Source organism: Pan paniscus, chromosome 3, assembly GCF_029289425.2.
Source record: "Pan paniscus chromosome 3, NHGRI_mPanPan1-v2.0_pri, whole genome shotgun sequence".
Lineage (NCBI taxonomy): Eukaryota > Metazoa > Chordata > Mammalia > Primates > Hominidae > Pan > Pan paniscus.
Window position 1 is genome coordinate 166,373,800 of NC_073252.2, and position 14,903 is coordinate 166,388,702.

The 14,903-nt window shown below is 40.4% G+C and overlaps 2 protein-coding genes across 2 annotated transcripts in view; one reads left to right on the forward strand and one right to left on the reverse strand.

The window, feature by feature from the left end:
• DDX60L (DExD/H-box 60 like) overlaps window positions 1–6,411 on the reverse strand; it is a 259,291-nt gene extending 252,880 nt beyond the window's left edge. The window contains exon 1 of the mRNA XM_055111991.2: window positions 6,160–6,411. The gene's annotated coding sequence lies outside the window, so the exon portion shown is untranslated. The remainder of the gene's footprint in view (window positions 1–6,159) is intronic.
• Window positions 1–14,903, forward strand: part of PALLD (palladin, cytoskeletal associated protein) — a 423,408-nt gene that overhangs the window by 100,107 nt on the left and 308,398 nt on the right. The gene's annotated exons all lie outside the window — the stretch shown is intronic.

Genomic DNA, 14,903 nt, shown 5'->3' on the forward strand with positions numbered 1-14,903 from the left:
TCTGGGCTCAATCACTTCATGTAGGGCATTGCCCCATTCCCCAAATGGGTGGCCCTGTCCCTAGGGACTTCGTTGAAGGTTGTGTGTGGAGGGGTGCTGGGGAAGGCAATGCATGCAGCTGGCCAGGCAGCTTGAGCATTTCCTTATCAGTCTCTCATGGAGCAGAAGTTTCTGCATCACCAGGTGCTCTTTAGCAGCCATTCAGTGGCAATCTGGCAATGCGCAAGACCAAAGGGGCAGAAATAAACTCGTGCTCCCAACCCAGGCCCTCCTCTAGAGGCCAACTTCCATTTGGGGCCAGCACTTTTACACAAACATCATGATCCAACCACCTTCTGGCTCTCCAAGGGTTCCTCTTAGTTTTTCTAGTAACTCTGGCTTCAACATCCTCCCTCTCACCTCCATGCATCTTCAGAATTGGCTTCAGGAGTGGTAGCCAGGAGCCTGGTCATTTCTATTCTGTCAGATTCCCTATCTGTAGAGATAGGGAGTTCTTTTCTCCATGGGTACAGGGTGACCTCTTTGCCACAACTAATAAAAGCTGCATGTGGCTCCATCTTCCCAAATCTTGTGCAGTCACAGGTATATTATCAAATCTGTCTCCCACCTACTAATATCTAGAGTCTACTCCTGGCTGGAACAGTTGACCAGTGTGATGAATCCTGGAAGCAGATCCTGGAAGCTGTCCATGATTACATACCAGGAGGCTCTGACTGGACTCTTGGTCACTGGGGACCAGGCCCTTGCTGGTTTGGACCTGATATCAGCAAACGGAGTTGTTTTCTGGCTCTGGGGTCTACTCCAAGAGCCTGCGCCATACTCTGCCATTTGCTCAGGTTTCCTGACAGCTGCCACAACTGCTCCTTCCTCTTTCTTCCCTCTAATGAGCTCCACCAACAATGAAAATTCAGACAATCCCACCAGTTTGCGGTGAAGTCTAAGCTTGTTTAGAAACTCCTTGCTATAAATCACTCTCTGCTGAACTGAATCGACTGTCTCTGACCCTGTGAGCTATGGAAATCACATCCTGCCGGGGGCCAGCTGCCAGAGCTCCTAAAGCACAAACACAAAGGTAGCACCTTCCTCTCTTCTTCTTGTTAACATACAAGAAAACAGCAAAACAAAAACACCTAAACCTACAGATCGTATCAACTCTTCAATTTGACATATGTATCTGAAGACTATCCGATTAATCTATAAGCAAAACTGAGGTCCTTGAAGACTTATTCTATGACCAAATAGTAATGAAAAATTCTGCAGGCTACATTTCACTTCTGGCATTTGTCTGTTTTGAAGTTTTGCCTTTCTGGTACCATTTTAATGCTCAACTACCTGGAATCTGGGCTGATACTCCTCATGGATTTTTCTTCTTTCTGGTAGTACATGTTTTTCACCAGCGGTCTTAAAGCCTACTTGATTCTCTGTCCTACTAAAAGAGCTCAGAGGATGCAGTTCCATTAATGAGTCAGATTCATCAGTGTAAAGATGTCCAACAGGCCAGGCGCCATGGCTCATGCCTGTAATCCCAACATTTTGGGAGGCTGAGGTGGGTGGATTGCTTGAGCTCAGGAGTTCAAGACCAGCCTGGGCAACATGGCAAAACCTCATCTCAACAAAAAGTACAAATATTAGCCAGGTGTGGTGGTACATGCCTATAGTCCCAGCTACTTGGGAAGCTGAGGTGGGAGGACCACTTGAGCCCGAGAGGTTGAGGCTGCAGTGAGCCAGGATCATGCCACTGCACTCCAGCCTGGGTGACAAAGTGAGACCCTGTCTCAAAAATAAAAATAAAAATGTCCACCACAGACCTCTTCTAAGTTTCCTAAAATGCCTACTTTTAAGAAATTCAGTGTCCTTGAAATCTAGGTTTACAAAAAAAAAAAAAAATGCTCATCTTATCATTTCCAAAATCATCTCTTCAACCCCCTTGAAATAGGGAACTGATATATCACATCCCCATGTGGTTCCACCCCCGACCCAGGATTTCTCCCATAGTGATAATTCTGATCCCAGAGACGTCTCCACAGTTTTCTGATTCATGGATGATCACTACAAGAACCATGAATGCTTGTGTCAAGTTGAGCCCCAACTCCCTTGCTCCAATCTGTCCAGCAGCTGAACAATGGTGAAAGTTTTCCTTGGCTGCATTCTGGGGTAATAATTTTATCTAAGGTACAGCTGTGCATTGTTCTTTAGGTCGAAAATCTGGGACATTTGCCCCCAAATGTAAGGTGAATTAAACCAGACTGCCTTGCAACTGCCTCAAAGTCTGTCTCAACACAGTGACTCATCCAAGAGAAACAGAGATGTGTCACCAAAAATATCTATAAATTTTTTTCCTGTTTTACTAGAAACTCCTTAGGGATAGAGTCGAGGGGCTTATGCTGTGCTTAGAGCTAAACTTCCTGAAAATCTTCTCCCAGGGTCCTGGAGGCAAAAAGCGCAGTGCAGAATGCTCCTTAGAAGGGAGTGTGGAGGAAAATGAATGCTTATATTAGAGAAGCCATGTCTCTGAAACCCTGGAATTCAAAGAGCTTTCTGGACTATGCCCTCACTGGATTTGGAACTACCAGGCTTTCATCATCAAGAATCCATCTTGCCAGCATGGGGCTGAAGTTTCTGCTTCCTGAATACCTTTTCCCCCATCAACTTCCTTCAGTAACTAGTGGAGAAAAATGAAAATATTCTGGGAGGTGGCATGACAGAAAAACTGAGTTTCTAATGTCTCCCTTTGCAATGCATCACACACATTTAGATATCTCAAATGCCTATGTCTAGGTGCCTTGTAGAGTGACCAACCATCCTGGTTTGCCTCGGACTGAGGGGTTTACTGGGATGCAGGACATTCAGTGCTGAAACCAAGAAAGTCCAGGACAAACCCAGATGAATTGTTCACCCTAGTTTCATGCTCAAGATGAATAGAGACACCAAAATACCACTAAGATAAACATCTTGACTGAGGTGTATGTATTTCTGACAGCCATACTGCATCAAAGAGCATGCACCATAATTCTTTTCAGAATTCCCCTCACCTACAGACCATCCTCAGCCTCAATCTTTACCTGTCCACATCATCTTCTCCTCATCTTTTGGATATGTGTCAGCACTCTCTGCAATTAATTGTGTTGCATCCTGTATTCCAGATAACAATGCCAGAAATGGATGCAGATTTTGGTTTTGGCTATAAGGGCTTGGTTGTGAAACATACATATTTATATTGAGAGCAAAGTAGTGGAGAGAAGAATCCTACCTCCTTTGGCTGGTTTGTGCAATGAGCTCAGGACTACACATTTAGATATGAAGTAATTAGAAATAATGAACCTCTGGGATTACCCCAAGACTTCCAGGAGACAGAGTGTGCCCCAAGTCATGCTGGCTACAAAGACTAGAACTCGTTATGGATAAAAATGGGAGAATTCGATTAAACTAATTCACAGGCGTATATCCAAAGATTATTTAAAAACATGGTAGTGGTGCCACATAAATAATACATAGATCCTACAAAGTCATGCCAACATCGTGAAAAGAAATCTGAGTCGTAGAGCTCCACATCCTGCTGCCCTCCAGACCTAATAGTGTTATTCTTCTGGTTTGTAGCTGGGAATTCATTTAAAGGCTGGAGAATTCGGTTTCGACTGTTCTTTCTCTGCTTAAGTCATGTCATAAGTAATGTCCATCAGATGTAACTCTGTGGATGGCGCCTTCACTTTAGCAGAGAATCTCCAGTCTCAGGAAGAAAATGAAAAGTGTATTTTCCTCTTGGCTGGATTCCTGCCTCCTGTCTTTTTTCTCTATCATATTGAGCACTCTACTGGTCTTAATCATTTTTTCTAAAAAGTCCTGGATTGTATTATTTTTTAAAAAGACACTGTGGACTCTGTCACTCATATTTTTAAAATAATAATAGTAATAAATTAAAGGAAGGCCTATGTCAGTGACCATGCTGCGCTAGGGAGATCCTTGTGCCCAAAACAACAGCTCCCAGCTCAAGAGAGGGAGAGAGCAGCCACACTGGCTGGCCTGGTCAATGTTTTTTTGCCAAAGATTTCTTTGTATCTGGAAATTGCTCTTATGTGTATCATACATGTTTGAAATAGCTTTCTCCAATTTGAAAAACCATAAAGCAGCAATAAACAAATGGGACTCTGATTAAAAAAAAAGTACTTTGTAAGTATCATGCATACTTTTACAAGTATTTATTAGATGGTATCATTTTGCCTTTGCTTTTGCATAGTGGACTCTCATTGCTCATGTAAACTTCCAGATGTAGTTAGGTCCCTAGACCATCCACTAACTTGGGTATATTTTTCTCTATTAACTATTTAAAAAAAAAATCACAGGAAAAGAACCTAATGCTGAAAAGGCAGCCAAAAGTACAATGAAATGAAATCAATCCTAATAACAAAGACTTCTCTTCTTTCCAAAAGCATGCGTTCCTCCCCAGTCCTGCACGGTAAACCACATCAGTGTGGGACGGTAACATTTCAATAAGTTATTTGAATATCCCAAGACTAAGACCATGAATAAAAAGCAACAGCAGCAAGATTGCCAATAGGCTGTGGGTATTTAAAACACAATGGCAGAAGATTCCTCGAATACGAGGGATAGCTAGAGCCAATAAGCCCCAGTGCATGGATATTAGAAGGTTCATTGATTAGGGTTACATGATTAAAGAAATAGGCTAAGGGAATAAACTGCTGTATACAGGGTTTAGCTCATATTTCTTGCAATGCATTTTTTGAGTACTTTTGCCCTCATTCCTGGGAAAGATGGTAAGTTAAAAAAAAAAAAAAAACTTTATAAAGCATTACATTAAAAAATTCATACAAAAGGTACTAAGAATAGAAATCACATTCATGCTTCAGTTTCACACACTTTCTGTCCCAAACAGCATATAAATAAATATGATTTTTGTAACAGCTACATTGTGGCATATACCACAAAGGGCTCGGGTATCAGGCAAGGGAAAAACAATTTATCTTCATTACCATCTATCCACACATACTTTGGTAATCATGAAGACATTTCTCCTTACAATTTCACAAGGAAAATAACAGAACTTGGGCTCTGAGTGTCAGTATCTGGCCCGAGTCCATTTAGTGGCAAAAGGAATTCTTAAGTACTGACATTACATTTCAACAGGGCACAAAGAGACAGGATTTACATTCCTTCTTGGATTAGGTTTTGTTTTCATACTCATTCTCTTTAGATAATCAAAAGCATGTGTCCCCACACCTTGCCAGTTCCACCAAGGGATCCTCAGCACCCATCTCAGAGGGGTCTGATGTGACATCTGAAAGGCGACGTTGCTGCCTCCCCAGCCAAGGGGGGTGCTTGTAATTTCTCCTGCATTATCTTTGAGGTATCACTCACCAAAGCAATGAATGGTAACCATTCCGAATCCCACCAGTGACTCCTTCTGGAAAACATATCAGTAGGAGCCTTCAGTTTTAAATAATCCCTGCCTTGTAGTCACACAGAGGAAGAATACCCCAGTCAATTTATGAGGTCTTTGCCTTCAAGTTGTAGATGAAAGGAGTTTGTTGCTAGCTGGGAAAGCTTATTTATGACATGATTATTAAGGAAGGAATGATAGTGTTCCATTTTTTTCTTTTTCGTTTTTTAAGCCATCCTTGGGTTTTGATGATTGTGACAGTATTTTTTGCCTATGTTTTACATACTCCTTTTGGCCTTGAGTTTAAACTGGGTTGTATTCAAGGAGTCAACTTTAATTTTGTGACCAAAAAAAAATCTGTCATCAGAGCTATCCTGCCTTCATTTTGAGTACTCCTCACGCTATCTTCTCTTTAACTTTAACTTGTTTTATTTTGAATCGCACAGAAAAGGAATTTGAATGGCTGCATGCATCTTTGGAGATGCTTAAACCTTTTCTCATTTTGGGTCTTAAGGATAAGTAGATCTACATCAGAAAAATTTTAAAGAAGGGATCCTATATTCTAAAAATATAAAAAAGTAATTCAGAGTAGAGTAGTTCATCAAATTAAAAGACTATTTGTTGACTTCATCCTCTTTAGTGACAAAGGAGAACTTAGTTGCACTTCTTTCAGTCAGGGAACTCCACTGTGGATACTACAGAAGCAGGCCAGATCATGTATATAATTTCACTAGGGGAGAAACAGATGGAATTTATTTTCTTACCTGAGTTCACCAGGTTTTCTCATACCTTGGCCTCTCTACTCCTGGTTTCTGATTGGAATCCCATATGGTATTTCTCAAGTGGGAGGCAAATCCCTAACCATTTGCATCAAAATCAATGAAATGAGCAGGTAGGGTGCTTGAGAAAAATGAGGATTCCCAAGCCCCATCCCAAGTCTGCTAAATCAGCATCTCTAACAGTGGCTCCAGGAATCTGAATTTTTAACAAGCTTCCCAGGCAATTCCTAAGACCCTAAAGTTTGGGGAATGACTACTGTGATGTCATAAGAGATTCTAGAATGGAGACTGGCAGGATTGCTGTTGCTTACCCCAAGACCAGCTTTGCCCTCATGCCTCAAGTAATAGAGCCCCTAAGTCTTGGCCAGGCACAACTCTCTTACTGCTAGGTATGTCCGTTTTATGGTTCCAGGCCACCATGAAGATGCAAGCATAAGTGCTGTGAGCAGCTTAAAAGACAGTTAATTGACACACGCACTTGCTTCCTGCTTCTTCTTTCTTGCTGGCTGGAATCGGGGCATCATGGCTGGCACTTCAAGCATCCATTTTAGAAAGGAGGCAGCATACTAAAAAGCAAAAGAGAAAGAATTTGACAACAATGAGGCTGCCATAACAGGCCCAAATAGCCCAACTCTCCATTTCTTCTATATGATAGAGAAATAAATGTCTGCCTGGTTTAATTCGTAAGTCTCTCATTTTGGTGTTTTGTTTTTAGTTGTGGAATGGAGTAGGGTAGATGGTATGTGCAGCTAAGCCTAAACTAAATGATACAGATTCCAAGAAAAAAAATGTCTTCTTTTCCTTCTATAATCCTAGAACCTGCCTGGTACTGATAAGCTGATTTCTTATAAGCAAGCAGTCCATTGTGGGGGATGAGATATGGAGATGGGTTTCCATGCTTGCAGATTCATAGCCTTTGCAGCTCCTGGGTCACCAGAACAAGACTAGGGGCCGGCCAGTCAAGCAGTAGGAAGACTATCTGCAACCTTATGCAATCATTAGAATTAAAGAGAGTATAATGAGGGAATGAAGAGCAAAGACTATAGGCAGAGTCAGACTCCCTGGGTCTGAATACTGGGCCCTCACTTTTTCGTGTGCATTTCAGTAAATTGCCCAACTCCTTCGAACTTCAGTGTCCAACATTATAAAATGAGGAGACTTAGAAAACCAACCATACAAGACTTACTATGAGACTTAAATGCTATACGTAAAGTCTGGCATCTCAATAACAAATTTTCTCAATAAATGGCAAATATTATGATGGTTATTTTTGAAAACTGTAAGAGGAAAGAAAATGAAACATCAGGAAGTGTAGTTATGAAGCTCCCTCCACCAGCTACCCCAGAACCTGATTTTCTTCCACCTTGAGAAATAAATACTGTAAGCAGTTGAGTTTTGGAGAGAGAAAGAGAGATGTTTAAATAGGATTTTGAAGTCCCTGCTCTTGCTTTGCAAAGAAATCATCAGTAAAGTTCTATATTTTTCTTAGGAAAGAAAATAAAGTAACACCGATGAGAACAGGGAAGTGGAATAAGAGGCCGCTACGAAGTGAGAGGTAGCTTCCGGTCCTACCACCTCTGATTAGTTTATTGGCTGGATGATCTCAACCAAGTCGCTTATACTCTAAGCCTCAGTTTCCTTTTCTGTAGAAAGGAATTCATAATATCTGCCTCAGATGATAACTGAGATAAGTGAATGAAATAACAATGTAGTTATATGTAATAATCATATAATTTGGAATTTATAAAGAACTATACCTTTCTATGGTTTTATTACATATTCAGACTCCATGCTACATCCCTGGGGATAGCAGAAACTCTCTCATGTAAATCTTCTCTGTGCCAATTAATCTCAACTTCAGGGAGGATCTGGGTAGAGAAGCTTTGGGCACGATCATCTCCAGTTGCTGACTTTCTAGGGTTGTAAGGGCCATACTCGTACAGGTAAGCCACCAGAATAATACATCGAAGCATCTAAAAAAATTTTGTTACACACCCATCTTAGTCTCTATTTAACCCCTTTCATTGTACAAAAGGCAAGTGCTTTGAAAGGCCAGTTATAATCAAGTATTAGGAGGAAATGCAGAAATCACTTTCAAGTAGGTTGGCTGTGCATAGCATGGAGGCTGTACTTACTCCATCATAGTCTGAAGCTCTTAGATGACATCAGGCATCAAAAATGCCACCTGTCACCGCTGCCCAGCCACAAGAATGAGTCCTTCCCTCCAAGGAAAATACTGACTGCTATCAAATATGTATTTACTTATTCACAAGCTTCCCTCCCGCTCAGCTCCTCACTGGCGTCACCGATTAGGTCCTTATAAATCCCAGTACAGTACATTTTTTCTTCCACACGGATCCTCTCTGTAACACTTTCAGGCTTCTAGAAGGCAGTGATAATTTCTATCACACTCAACATCCATCAGATCTAGATGTTTAACATGTAATGTGCAGTTTTAAAGGATGTGGATGCCGAGCCATGACGAGGCCTGCTGGCTCCATCTTTTCTGAGTGTCCACACTGGGCCAGTTCTGTATCAGGCACTGAGCTGTGAATAGGAACATGCTCACGGAGGTCACCTTTCAGCAGGAGATCCACTTTGTAGAAAGACACACATATCTTTGATAAGCAGTAGGAAAGCAGAGTCTAAGGCTGAAGGAAGAGTTTCTGAAGTGAGATAATTTGGCGACTTGGAGGATGGATAGGAACTGGTGCAAAGGCCATGTAAGTGTGAAGGGGCTGATATGGATTAGGAGCTGAATGAAACCCAGTGGGCTGGAATGTGGAAGGGAGCTGGCAGGAGCTGGAGAAGGAAGCAGCAGCCAGGTCATTTGGTTGGCATTTAAATGACTTTTGCTTTTAATCTAACTGAAATAGGCAGCCACTTAGCTGTTTTAAACAGGGAACTGAGCTAATCCAACCTGCACATGAAGATGACGTCACTGCTGTTGTGGGGATAGCCAGTTAGGAGGCTCTTCGGGTGCCTGGTCTGGAAAGAGTTGTGTGACTCAGGTTGGGCTGATAACTGTAGTTAGAGAAGTTTGGAGATCAACTGTTTCTTATACTGTGGTGGGAAATCTTTCAGTAGAACCAACTCAGATCTGTGGATCCTTAACAGCTGGAGGAAGACAGTGATGGGGGAGTCTGTACTTATGACGAGCTCCAGGGTTATCTTACATACACAATGTTCGAGGGTTGGACTGACACTTCTGTATCTTCCTATTGCTAGTGAATTCCTTAAAAGGACTAAATTCATGAGCCTGGATCCACCCCAAACCTAGTCTCCTGAAGGTTTCCTAAAACATCAGATTTAACTGTCACTAGAATGGTTTTCCCCAATGAAAAGCACAGTTCTCCTAGCCAATGGTCAGTAAAGTCTGCACTTTAAGCTCTTCCAATAGTAGTGATGAGTTTGTGCAAATTGGTCCACACATTTTCCTGACTCACGATGTAAATGTTTAAGACTAGTGGGCAAACGTACAACCTGCTGACATGCAACAGAGCAAAATCAGCTGACTCCAAGCCACAAACCACCCCAGCCCCATGCTAAAAATGTCATTAATGGGCTTGATTAATGATACTTAATTTTGTGTTTGCTTTAATGGTATTTCAATAAAAAATTGTCGGGCTGGGCCCAGTGGCTCACGCCTGTAATCCCAGCACTTTGGGAGGCCAAGGCAGGTGGATCACGAGGTCAGGAGTTTGAGACCAGCCTGACCAACATGGTGAAACCCTGTCTCTACTAAAAATACAAAAATTACCCAGGCGTGGTGGCACGCTCCTGTAATCGCAGCTACTCAGGAGGCTGAGGCAGGAGAATCGCTTGAACTCGGGAGGCAGAGGTTGCAGTGAGCTGAGATCGCACCACTGCACTGCAACCTGGGCGACAGAGTGAGACGCTGTCTAAAAAAAAAAAAAAAAATTACCCTTCATTGGGCAAAAAACCAGGGAACTCAACCAAAAAGATGTCCAAATTATAGTGCTCAGTGAAAAAAATACATCACAGGGTAATAAAGTATAATATTATGCCACAGTCAGATTTGCATTTGATAGATAACTTTGTGCACTATGTAGAGGCTGGCTTAAGGAACAAGCCAGGGGACAAAACACATGGCACCCTAGTCTGTGCGGCCAGCCTCACACACCCTGACTTTCTGTCCTTTTGGGAAAAGACAGCAGCATGCTTGTTAATGGAAGATCCTAGACTTCAGATGCAGACCCTCACCAAATTTGTGGCTAAACCATGGGTCTATACCTCAAAATTAAACAACACAGTATATGCAAAAAGTATGAGTAGTAAAAGCAACAAATGTTACTTTCCCCCACTTCTTTTAAAATAAAGTAATATAATATTCTAAGCTAGTGATTCTCAAAGTAGGCTTTGAAGTTCATTTTCATCAAATAGCTGAGAACACTTGTTTAAAATACAGAGAGCCTGTGCTGGCCCTCTGAGTCCAAGTGGTGGGGCCTGGCAATCCACACATTGACAAGACCCATTTGATCTGATGCACACAACTTGAAAACTGCAATTCCAGACTAGCAGATGCATATTTAATTATTTTCCAATTGTTTCAAATGACTATAAGTTTGCTTTGTGTTATTTTTCTCTTCCCTAGCCATTGATAAACCTCTGAAAGTTCAGCCTAGGCTTCCACCAGACAACCTAGCAGAGGGAAGGCTCAATAAACAATGAATCAATATTTGATTGATCTATGGCATGCAAATTATATTACGCAAAACTTCTCTCATCACTACTAAAACTTTTCCAGATGTACAGTTTATTCACTGTTGCCATTGTCTTACAAATCCTTATCTAGAGTTTATTTCTGGAGAGAGGGTAAAAATCCCTAGCCCGAAAATGAGGATCTATGGAACTCCCGCTGGGGCCGCTACATGACACAAACCAGAGTGAGAAAAAAGGTGCCCTGCTCCTATTTTCAGCTCCTTACTCCTTCCACCACCCCAGTCTTGATAGTTAATCCTAGAAATTTTTCTGATTTTCTTACTTTAAGCTTTGTTGTTTATGGAAATATGCCTTTCTATCTGGAATTTGTAAAGACCATATTATCATATTTCCATATTTCCTTGTTTTGGTATGTAAGTCCCTCTCTCAAATGTATATAAATCCCATAAGTGATGAAAGGAATTTTACTAAATGGCCCTTTTGCCATTTGCCAACGTCTCTCTTGGCAGGTGTGACCCAAGGGGTCCATCACTTTGTTAGGTGGCAGATAAGCAAGCTGTGAATTCCAGTGGCCTATGACCCACCTTTGCTTCTCAGAAGCTTCCTCCTGAATTTATGTAGGGATATGATGCTGTGTAAATCTACCGTAAAAGTCCTTTGCACGCAAAAGACCTGATTCTTCAGGTCTGCGAACACATGCTTCATCTGTTTGACTTATATGGGCACCCTAGGGTTTGTATTTGCGCCAAAAAGTGGAAGCCAAGCTTTCATTGTAAACAGATGGTGCTGCTAACAAGGAAAGTAAAAAATTCTTCCAGTCACTCCTCGCACCAGAGACCTGAAGAAGATTCTGCTTTACAAACAAATGAACAAAACTATCAAATACTCCCTCTCCCCTATTCCATAGGCTCTGGGTCAAAACACACATACACACAGCCCCTCACATGCAGACAAAATCTGGTCTCCATTCCTCACTTTCCCCATCCTCCTCCCCATGCCAAATTCTACATTCCTCCAGTGTAGATACTATAAATATAAAAAGAACAAACTCAATCCCGAATCACGAGGGTGCTTTTCTTTGCATGACCACAACATAAGCACTGGTCCATCATTTGGGGATTTTTATGAAGCCTTGAAGAATGTTCAGAATTCCAGTCTTGCTCAAACAATGTCTCTCACCAGTCGGCATGATTCAGATGTTGAGTTTCAGGACAACCTGGGGATTTCTGGTTAGAAGAAAACATTTTCCTGAAGTGTCTCAATGTGAAAGATTTCCATGTATTTCCCCCTTTAATCTTTCAGCCCAGAAGAAAAGAAATGTGGAAACGCGTATGTTTTCTTTAACATGAGGGAATTTGAAGTTGATTGCAATCTCCCTGTCCCTAAGCCCAAAAGAGAAGTAGCATTATTATGCTGTAATCGGGTCCTTTCTTAAGTTTCTCCATTAGGTAGCATCTTATTACATAACCACTTTATGCTTTTAAATCTGAATATCACTGATAACAATCTCCTGACAGATCATACTTCCGGTGCCTAAGTTAGAAAGCGAATGACCCAGACACTCTGAGATGTCCTTTGAAGCATTCCAGAGGAAGGGGACACTGGAGGTTATCCAGTCACCCGTGCCTTGGGGCAAGACCACACTCAAGCTGTTCCAAAGAAATGAGGATCCCTTTTATTTTTGAAGTTTCCCCAGAGACGCAGATTCCACAGCCTCCCTAAGTAAACCCTCAGTGCTTCAACAGCATTAACATTTTCATAGGAGAGTTAAGCCCACTATCAAGGTACTTATTATTTAATTGACACTCTGTCCTTTGAGCCTTAGAAAATATCTACATCAAGGCCTTTCTATTGTATACACGAAAGCTAAATTGTCTATCTACTTGTATAAGATACCGTGAGGAAATACACATTTTTGGAAACCTTACCTCAGTCTCTGCCATCTGTTTAGTGGGGATACCTGCTCTGCCAAACTCACAGTACTACCTGAAGGATCCAAAGAGATCACATGTCAGGCTGCCCAAGGTACTATTTGTATCACCACCTAAATAACTATTCTAAACCTGAATCTGGAAGTAGTTGTTTAAGCTACTCTATTATAGAAATAACAGGGATTCCTGAAATAATACTTTAATTATAAGCCTAAGTTACAAATACAAACATGTGGTTCATGAAATATCACTTTAATGCTCACATAAGCAAACTATGTGTTGGCATCTCACAGAGCACCAGGGAAAAATTACTCCCCTGAAGATGCAGGACTTGCTCTGAAGAGCAATGGTAGAAAGCTATCTCCATGGTTTAGCAATCGCAGATGCAGGGACTGGGTAGGTGAGGATGGAGGCGGCGAACTGCCTAACAGAAGGAAGCCCTGTACAAGAGAGACACACATAGATCACAGTGGTTCAGAAAGCCTAAGTGTGAACGCATAAGGAAAGGCATACCGGGCAAATGGAACTGAAAAAGCAAGGTTATGACCTTACTCTCAGGTGAAGTGTAATTCAGGCCAGAAATTAATATAGTAAGAAAAGGGGCACTTTGTAATGCTAAATAGTGAAACTCAAAATGAGGCTACAGCAATTATGAATACATATTCATCAAGCAACACAGTAGCCACTGTGTAAAGCAGGAATTACAGAAGAGGAAAGAAGAAATAGACAGAAATGAAAATTCAGTCCGTGATAAATAAGTCAACATATCTTAAGTTCGGAAAAGACATAACATAATAAGATACATGTTATTCAACTCTGTATCCTGAAAATATCTCCATATTATCTAACATCATTTTTTCAAGTGGCCAGGAAACATATATGAAAATTAACCATAGGCGAGGCCCACAAAGTCAACAAATTCCAAAAGATAGAAACATTACAAATAATATTTTTGGTCACAATGCAATAAAACAAAAAATTGTTATCAAAATCTCAGTTATCAATATCAATACAGAAAATTCTAAATGAATACTGGCAAACAGCATTTACTAGCACATTAAAAAAAGTAATTACCATGACCAAATGCAGCTTGTTGTAGGAATGCAAGAATAATTCATGGCCAAGAAATTTATTATATTCCATTAAATTAATAGCTCTATGGAGAAAAAAATATATGATCATTTCCAAAGATACCAAAAAGAGCATTTGGACAAAAGTCAATACTCACACCTGATCCACCCCCCGCAAAAAAGCTTCTAAGAACAAATTAATATTCTCTTAGCATAATAAAATAGATCATTCTCAGCCCAAAGCCCACATCATGCCCTGAATCACTGGGCATAGGTAATCACTGAAGCCATTTCCATGAAATTAAAAAATAAGACAAGAATGCCCACTCTTACTACTGTTATTTAACATCATACTAGACCTAATAGATAATGAAATTTGAACAGAGAAACTAAAAGTATAAAAATTGGAGAGCAGATGGTTAATCTTTATTTTTAGATTACATTATATAGTTAGAAGTACAAGAGAATTGGGAAATATTTATAAACAATATGAGTAAGATAGAATGGCACACAAGGAATACACTGTAATTAGTTGCTTATATCCAGCTAGAAGATGTAATGAGAGAAAAGACCCCATTTACTATAGTAATAACAAAGATAAAATACCTATGAATAAACTTAATACATGTCCAAGACACATATGAAAAATCTGTAAAACATTCCCAAAGGACACAAAATAAGATTTGAACAGATAGAAAGATCTACCTTTTTCTTAGCTAGAAAGACTTGATAACATGAAGAAGTCAACTTTCTCTATGTTAATTATTTAAATTTAATTCTGATGATACAAATAGGAATAAGAGTTTCTATTATTGTTTACTCTGTAGTTTATATGGAAAAACAATAAGGAAAACTGGGAAACTGAGAAGAGCAATGAGAAACGATATTAAATGTATAATAGAAGTGATTAGATATTAGATATTAAGAAAATATTAAAAATTAAAAGCATTGATAATTAATTGGTGTGGTGGTAGCACCCAAACTAAAAAAAAATCAACCAAGGAAATATAATGTCCAGAAATAGACTCAGCTATACACAGGAATT